Below are 8,362 nucleotides of genomic sequence, written 5' to 3' on the forward strand. Positions count from 1 at the left end.
AAATATCAACATCTATTTTATTTCCGTGGTTTCTGTCCTTTGTTTTGATGTGTATTCTTTTTCACACAAGTATGTACTTATGGGCTATGGAATAGAGCACTTGCACCCAGTTCTTCTCATCCTACCTTGATGTGTGTGCCCAGAGACCTCTTGTCTTATGAAACTGCACACAAAGAGATATTCTCATAACCTGAGTTAAGAATCAAGGCACTGGCCAAGCATGTTGGCTCACACCTGTAATCCCAGTACTTTGGGAGGCCAAGACAGATGGATCACTTGAGGTCAGGGGTTTGAGACAAGCCTGGCCAACGTGGAAAAACCGTCTCTAATAAAAATACAAAAAAAAAAAAAAATTAGCTGGGTGTTGTAGTACACGCCTGTAATCCCAGCTACTTGGGAGGCTGAGGCAGGAGAATCACTTGAACTCAGAAAGCGGAGATTACAGTGAGCCGAGATCTCGCCACTGTACTCCAGTCTGGGTGACAGAGTGGGACTCCATCTCAAAAAAAAAAAAAAAAAAAAAAAAAAAAAAACAGGGCCGGGCGCAGTGGCTCAAGCCTGTAATCCCAGCACTTTGGGAGGCCGAGACGGGTGGATCACAAGGTCAAGAGATCAAGACCATCCTGGTCAACAAGGTGAAACCCCGTCTCTACTAAAAATACAAAAAATTAGCTGGGCATGGTGGCTCGTGCCTGTAATCCCAGCTACTCAGGAGGCTGAGACAGGAGAATTGCCTGAACCTAGGAGGCAGAGGTTGCGGTGAGCCGAGATCGTGTCATTGCACTCCAGCCTGGGTAACAAGAGCGAAACTCCGTCTCAAAAAAAAAAAAAAAGAAATGCATTTGGCCAGGCTCGGTGGCTCAAGCCTGTAATCCCAGCACTTTGGGAGGCCGAGGCGGGTGGATCACGAGGTCAAGAGATCGAGACCCTCCTGGTCAACATGGTGAAACCCCGTCTCTACTAAAAATACAAAACATTAGCTGGGCATGGTGGCACGTGCCTGTAATCCCCGCTACTCAGGAGGCTGAGGCAGGAGAATTGCCTGAACCCAGGAGGCAGAGGTTGCGGTGAGCCGAGATTGTGCCATTGCACTCCAGCCTGGGTAACAAGAGCGAAACTCTGTCTTAAAAAAAAAAAAAAAAAAAAAAAACCAAGGCATCCACCAAGGGTGACATGGTGAGATCGTATCTATGTGGATTTTGAAATGAGTCATGCCCAGTATTAGTCATCAGAAAGAAAGAACATAGAACATCCAAGGTAGGAGGGAGAGAGGACCTGTCCTGTGTTCTTGGTCTAGAGAGGTGGTTGTGTCATTATATTAGGTGTTAAAAGCCAAGCACAGAAAGACAAATATCACATGTTCTCACTTAAATGCGAGGCCTAAAAAAAAATTGGATCTCATGAAGGTAGAGAGTAGATTGCTGATTACCAGAGGCTGGGAAGGGCAGAGGGGAAGATAAAGAGAGGTTGACTAATACAGTTCAAATATACAGTTTGATAGAAGAACTAAGAACTAGTGTTTGATAGACCAGTAGAGTGACTACGGTTTACAATAGTTTACTGTATATTTCAAATAGCTAGAAGAGAATAATTTGAATGTGTTCCTAGCACAAAGAAAAGACAAATATTTAAGGTAATAGATTTTCCAATCACAATGATTTGATCTTTACAAATATCTGAATGTATTAAATTATCACATGTACCCTGAAAACTGTACATTTATTATGTATCAAAAAAAATAAAATTTAAAAACAGACAAGCATTGTACACACACACACACAGCAGTAGTTCCCAACTGAGGGTGATATTGTGTACCTATGGAGCACTGGAAATGTGGAGACACTTTTGTTTTTTTAACAATTATTTGTGGGCATGAGGGTGAGGGAAGGTCTGCTATTAACCTTTTTTTTTCTTTTTTTAAGGCAGAGTCTCGCTCTGTCACCCAGACTGGAGTGCAGTGGTGCGATCTCAGCTCACTACAACCTCCACTTCCTAGGTTCAAGCAATTCTCCTGCTTCAGCCTCCTGACTAGCTGAGACTACAGGCACGCACCATCATGCCTGGCTAATTTAAAAAAATATATTTTCACGTTGGCTGAGCGCAATGGCTCACACCTGTAATCCTAGCACTTTGGGAGGCCGAGGCTGGTGGATCACCTGGGGTCAGGACTTCGAGACCAGCCTGGCCAACATAGTGAAACCCCTTCTCTACTAAACATACAAAAAATTAGGTTGAAGTGGTGGCACATGCCTATAATTCCAGCTACTTGGGAGGCAGAGACAGGATAATTGCTTGAACCCAGGGTGCGGAGACTGCAGTAAGCTGAGATTGTGAGGTGCGCCGAGGTCATGCCATTGCACTGCAGCCTGGGCCACAGAGCGAGACTCCGTCTCAAAAAAAAATTATATTTTTATTTACTTATTTATTTATTTATTTATTTATTTATTGAGACAGAGTTTTGCTCTGTCACCCAGGCTGCAGTGCAATGGCATGACCTCGGTTCACCTCAATCTCCGCCTCCCGGGTTCAAGCAATTCCCCTGCCTCGGCCTCCCGAGTACCTGGGATTACAGGTGCCTGCCACCACACTCAGCTATTTTTTTTTTTTAGTAGAAATGGGGTTTCACCATATTGACCAGGCTGGTCTCAAACTCCTGACCCAGGTGATCCACCTGCCCCAGCCTCCCAACGTGCTGGGATTACAGGCATAAGCCACCACATCCAGCCCCTTAGTAAAGCTGAAGTGTCAATGGTCCAGACTTAACTAAGGAGGGCAAGGGGAAAGCGAGGACTTGCTTTGACCCCAAAACTCTTGGATACTCTTTCCATTGAGACTGGAGTCTGTGTCTCCTTCCATGAATCTGGGTGGGGGCTTATAACTACAGACAGGCTATAGCAGATCCGAGGCTGAGGCTGGGTCATAAAAGGTAGCAGAGCTTCCTCCTGGCTGTCTCTTAGGAGGTTCCCTGTTGCTGTGAGGAGCTACCACACTGTGAGGGAGCTCAGGCCACAAGCAGAGGCCACATGTAGGTGTCTGTCCACCAGCCCCAACTGTGGCCTCAGCCAACAGCTAGCATCACCTGCCAGAAACAGAGATCCATCAGCTATGGAGTCACCACCCGCTGCCACTGAGTTTTCCATCTGATTGGAACTGCAGGAGATACCCTGAGCCAGAAGGGCCTGCCGCACTAGTCAGCATCCAGAACCAGAGGGAGACTAAGAAAATGATTGTTGTCTGAAGCCACTCCATTTTGTGATGGTTTGTTATGCAGCAATGGATAACCAGAGGAGCCAGCAGGGCATTGATACTTTGGTAATGATTAGTTTTTGAGCACATTCCTGAGGCCAGTGAGTGGAAATCAGTCAGAAGGAGAGATGTAAGGGACACAGTGAATCAGGGACCAAGGGGAAGGATGGAGATCGCCGGGGGAAGGAGGAGGTTGCATGGGTAGGGATGCAGCTCTTTTCTTTGCCAAGGGCGTCTTCCACCACCCACCTTGTTTTTCACACAATGAGAACAAAAAAGAAACCACACAATGAGAACAAAAAAGAAACCACACAATGAGAACAAAAGAAACCACACAATGCGAACAAAACAAACCACACAATGAGAACAAAAAAAAATATGGGGAAGCAGGGAGCCAAAGCAAAGGGAAAAAAAAAAAGTTATGTTCAATGTGTCAAGGTTTTATGACTGGAAATAGAGAAAGGCAAGCATCCAAAGGTCTAAATTATATGCACCCCTGTCTTCCATGTTCATTTTAGGCAAAATCGTAAAAAAGCAAACTCCGTTCTTTGCATTTGGGCACCTCTACTTCTGTTTTCCCTCTGTCTACCACCTCAGCCTTCCGGAGACTGAGTTTCTGCTTTTGGAGGTCTAGACACCACCACGGGTTTGTTAGCTAATGATTATGCAGCATCGATCCTGTAAGCCTGAAGATGCAAAGCCCTGACTTCAGTTATTTAGGTACCCAGACGCTCGGTGTCTACAGTGGCGCAGGATGAGAGACAGTGACTTGCATGTATACGGAGAATGCTGCTGCTTTCTTTTATCGAATAGAGCTCATAGTCCCCTTGAGTTCCCATGCAGAAACGTCGTGGAGTTGGGAAGAGGACGGTAAACCAGCCTGTAATGCTAATTTCAGTCTCTTTTTGGCAGATGCTCAGTTTTTCTGATTTCTTCCTTGTTCCTCTGCTCTTTCTAGGAGAGTCTAGTGGGGACTACAGTGAAACCATATTGGAGGGAAAGATTTAACCTTGGATTCACCAGGCTGCCAGAAGGATTTGTTCCTTCCTACTGTGTTGCTGCTTCCTTCCACTAAAGTGTCTTTGACTTCAGTCTCGAAGAGAGTTTTACCCTCCCATGTCACAGAATCCTAAGGCTGCCACCCTAGGTATCACCTCCATCAACACTTTCTTTTAAAATTTTTTAAATTATTATCTAATATGCTATTTTATTGCCAGCATTTTCTTCTTGCCTCCTGCCTACCTTCCCAACCATGCAATGTAATAATCTAAACCAGATGCTCTCAAGCTTTTAGTCTCAAGACCAACATTTTAAAGTAAACAAACTTAAAAATTATCAATGAACCCAAACAGTTTTTGATCATGTGAATCTATCAATATTTTAGAAATTAAAACTGAGGCTAGGCATGGTGGCTTATGCCTATAATCTTAGCACTTTGGGAGGCTGAGGCAGGTAGATCACCTAAAGTCAGGAGTTCGAGACTAGCCAGGCCAATATGGTGAAACACCTTCTCTAATAAAAATTCGAAAATTAGCTGGGTGTGGTGGCACACACCTGTAATCCCAGCTGCTTAGTGGGCTGGGGCAGGAGAATCGCTTGAACCCAGGAAGCAGAGGTTGCAGTGAGCCAAGATTGTACTACTGCACTCCAGACTACGCGACAGAGCAAAACTCTGTCTCAAAAAAAGGAAAAAGAAATTAAAACTGAGAAAAATTTTAAATGTTGATTAATTTATTTAAAAGCATACATCCATTACATGTTAACATAAATAATGTAACACAACCCACACTGTGTGCAGGGATCATCTAGCCATCTTTGCATGACCCTGTGGGAAATGGGGCTCAGAGAAGGAGCACAAATGCTGATATTCTGGATGCTGCTGTTGCTGTAGCAAACGGCCTTTCATGTCTGACCCAGGAGTCTCGTGTCTTCTAGCAGCATCCCTGAAACTGTCTCATGCTAGTTTTTTACCCCTCCTAGTAGGGTAAAATCTCAGACCCTTCACAGTTTTTGGTATAATGCCTAACTGAAATCTAACATTTCCTTCCATTTTAACATAGGCAACTGGACTTTTCCACAGTACTTGTGACTTTGCAACCAATACAAAACACAGACATTTTCATAGCACTTTGGATTGGTGGCAGATGTTTCGACATAACACTTATGCACATCAACAATTTGAAGTAAGAAAACTTGATGTTATTAAGCACACATATTACTATATCACACATTTGTTTTTTAATATAGTGACACTTTGTCTTTTAATTTAACTGGTTTCCTTTTTATTTTTATGCACTTAAAATGAAGGGACTGGCTGGGTGCAGAGACTCAAGCCTGTAATCCCAGCACTTACAGGAGGCTGAAGCAGGCAGATCACCTGAGGTCGGGAGTTTGAGACCAGCCTGACCAACATGAAAAAACCCTGTGTCTACTAAAAATACAAAATTAGCCAGGCATAGTGGCTCATGCCTATAATCACAGCTACTTGGGAGGCTGAGGCAGGAGAATTGCTTGAATCTGGAGGTTGAGGTGAGCCAAGATCACACCATTGCACTCCAGCCTGGGCAAAAAGAGTGAAACTCCGTCTCAAAAATAATTGATTAAATAAAATTAAATGAAGGGACCTATAGAGTCCACCAGCCTGCACAGAGTAACTTCAAATAAGCCCCTGACCTAGGCAGTCTGTGTGCACTCCATAAGCATATGGATAGCACTGGGGATGAACAGAAAGAAAAACAGATTTAATTATTGGTCTTTGAATTTTAAAAGCCACAGTGTCAAGGGCATGAGGGGGAAATGGAGGGATGCATGTAGTTAGAAAAAGACTTGGAAGGAATGCCTTGAAAGAAGTCTATTCAAGATCAGCCAGTGGGGAAAGCAAGACCACTCCTACCCCCTACAAAAAATTAGCTCGCAGCTTGGTAGTCTTAGCTGCTCAGGAGGCTGGGGTAGGAGGATCTCTTGAGCCTGGAGTTGGAGGCTGCAGTGACTCTAAAAAGGATTCCCTGGGTTGAAGTTAAGATTGGACATAGGCCTTTTCCAGGCCTATTCAGGACCTGCTGCCCACCTGGTCACCATCTGAGTGAGCCCTGTGCTCACCTAAGCCACAGAACCTCCATTTTCCCTCTTGGTATGGGTCACTTCCCTCTGCAGCCAGAAGACCCCGTGCACTGCGAGGGAGGAACATGCCAGTATCAGCCACCAAGTTGTGTTTGGTCCCAAACAGCTCACCTATCCCCCCTTTCCAGAGCCCCGGCTGTGAGTGTCCTGAGGTGCAGGGTGGGTCTAAGCCCTCAGAGGGGTGGTGATCGCTGAATAGAGGGTCCTCCTGACCTGTATAGTGAGTCACTATTTTGTGTGGAATTAGACAGAACCATCTCTAGATTTTCCTCTGCAGTGAAAGAGAAAAAGTCACTCCTGTCACACACAGGAGAGAAAGAGCTCTGGAGGCAAGCAGTAATTTGTTCAAGGGCTATCATTCCCTATTTTTAACGTCTATGAGCTCAGGAAAGGTTGCTCCGTTAGCGGCCTGAGGTGGCTACCATCTTAATCGTGGTGTGTGGGGGCTGCACTGCCAGCCCCTCAGTGCTGCAGATTTCAGCAGCATGCTCCCGTTGCTATGGTAATAAGCCGGGAGGCTTTTCAGGTTGGCCAGGAAGAGCAGCCTTCTTACAAGAAAGAATCCATCAGGGCTGCAGTTTGAAATTTGGAAAGAGTCGAAGAAGAGGGACATGGAGTTTGAATTAAGGATGGAAAGAACACAAGAGTGGAGCCAGCTTAACCTGTGGAGGAGCTGCGGGGAGCAGAGGGGACAGCTTTGGGAGGCTGGGCCTGGTGGATCCTACCCTCACTGCCTTCCTGAAGAATATCTGATGTTGCATCATTGTGGTTTTATGTCTTTGAGTGTTTATGTAGTCTTCTCCCTAATAGAGATGTGTGTATTTGTTGTTGTTGTTGTTAAGACAGAGTTTCACTCTTGTTGCCCAGTCTGGAGTGCAATGGCTCGATCTCAGCTCACCAAAACCTCTGCTTCCCGAGTTCAAGTGATTCTCCTGCCTCAGCCTCCCGAGTAGCTGGGATTACAGGCATGTGCCACCACACCCAGCTAATTATGTATCTTTAGTAGAGACAGGGTTTCTCCATGTTGGTCAGGCTGGTCTTGAACCCCTACCTCAGGTGATCCACCCACCTCAGCCTCCCAAAGTGCTGGGATTACAGGTGTGAGCCACTGGGCCTGGCTATATGTGTGTATTTTTAAGCAAACCTCTAGAGATAGAAAAAATATCAAGGTACTAATACTTTGGTTTGGTTTTTTTTTTTTTTTTTTTTTTTTGAGATGAAGTCTCCCTGTTGCCCAGGCTGGAATGCAGTGGTGCAACCTCCGCTCACTGCAACCTCTGCCTCCTGGGTCCAAGCAATTTTCCTGCCTCGGCCTCCTGAGTAGCTGGGATCACAGGTACACGCCACCACACCCAGAAAATTTTCGTATTTTTAGTAGAGACAAGGTTTCTCCATGTTGACAGGCTGGTCTTGAACTGCTGGCCTCAACTGATCCACCTGCCTTGGCCTCCCAAAGTGCTGGGATTACAGGTGTGAGCCACAAGGTACTAATACGAGTAATAATTTTAAAAAAATTAAAGATCCTTTTTTTCTCCACCAAAGTAGAGTACTGTTCATATATGGACAGCATGGCTGGCGGGGGGGCCAAGGGAGTTACGTGGGGTAAAGAAGGAAGGCTGGGACGGGTGAGGGAGGTGAGAATGGGCTGCTGAAGATGGACTTCCTCCCAGGCAGAGTCTCAAGACCCTTTTTGCCCCTTTGAGGCCATTCTCAGATGAGAAAACTTAAAAAGTAAGACTTTCAGTGATTGAGACCTCCTGAAAGACAGCTCCAGAAATTAGCATTTCCAGGGCCCCGGGTTAATATGATCCATTTCTCCTGCAGGTTAGGAACAGCCTGTTTTCCTTCAAGCCTTTCTTCATGCTTGAAGACATCAACACAGACCAAATTAGATATTTCTTCTGAAGATTCCTATCCACCAAGACCTCAAGTTATGAAATCAGGCCCTAGCTAAATGAGGTGACTGTAATTCCAAGAGGCCATTGTAGTAGTGAAA

Source organism: Saimiri boliviensis, chromosome 2, assembly GCF_048565385.1.
Source record: "Saimiri boliviensis isolate mSaiBol1 chromosome 2, mSaiBol1.pri, whole genome shotgun sequence".
Lineage (NCBI taxonomy): Eukaryota > Metazoa > Chordata > Mammalia > Primates > Cebidae > Saimiri > Saimiri boliviensis.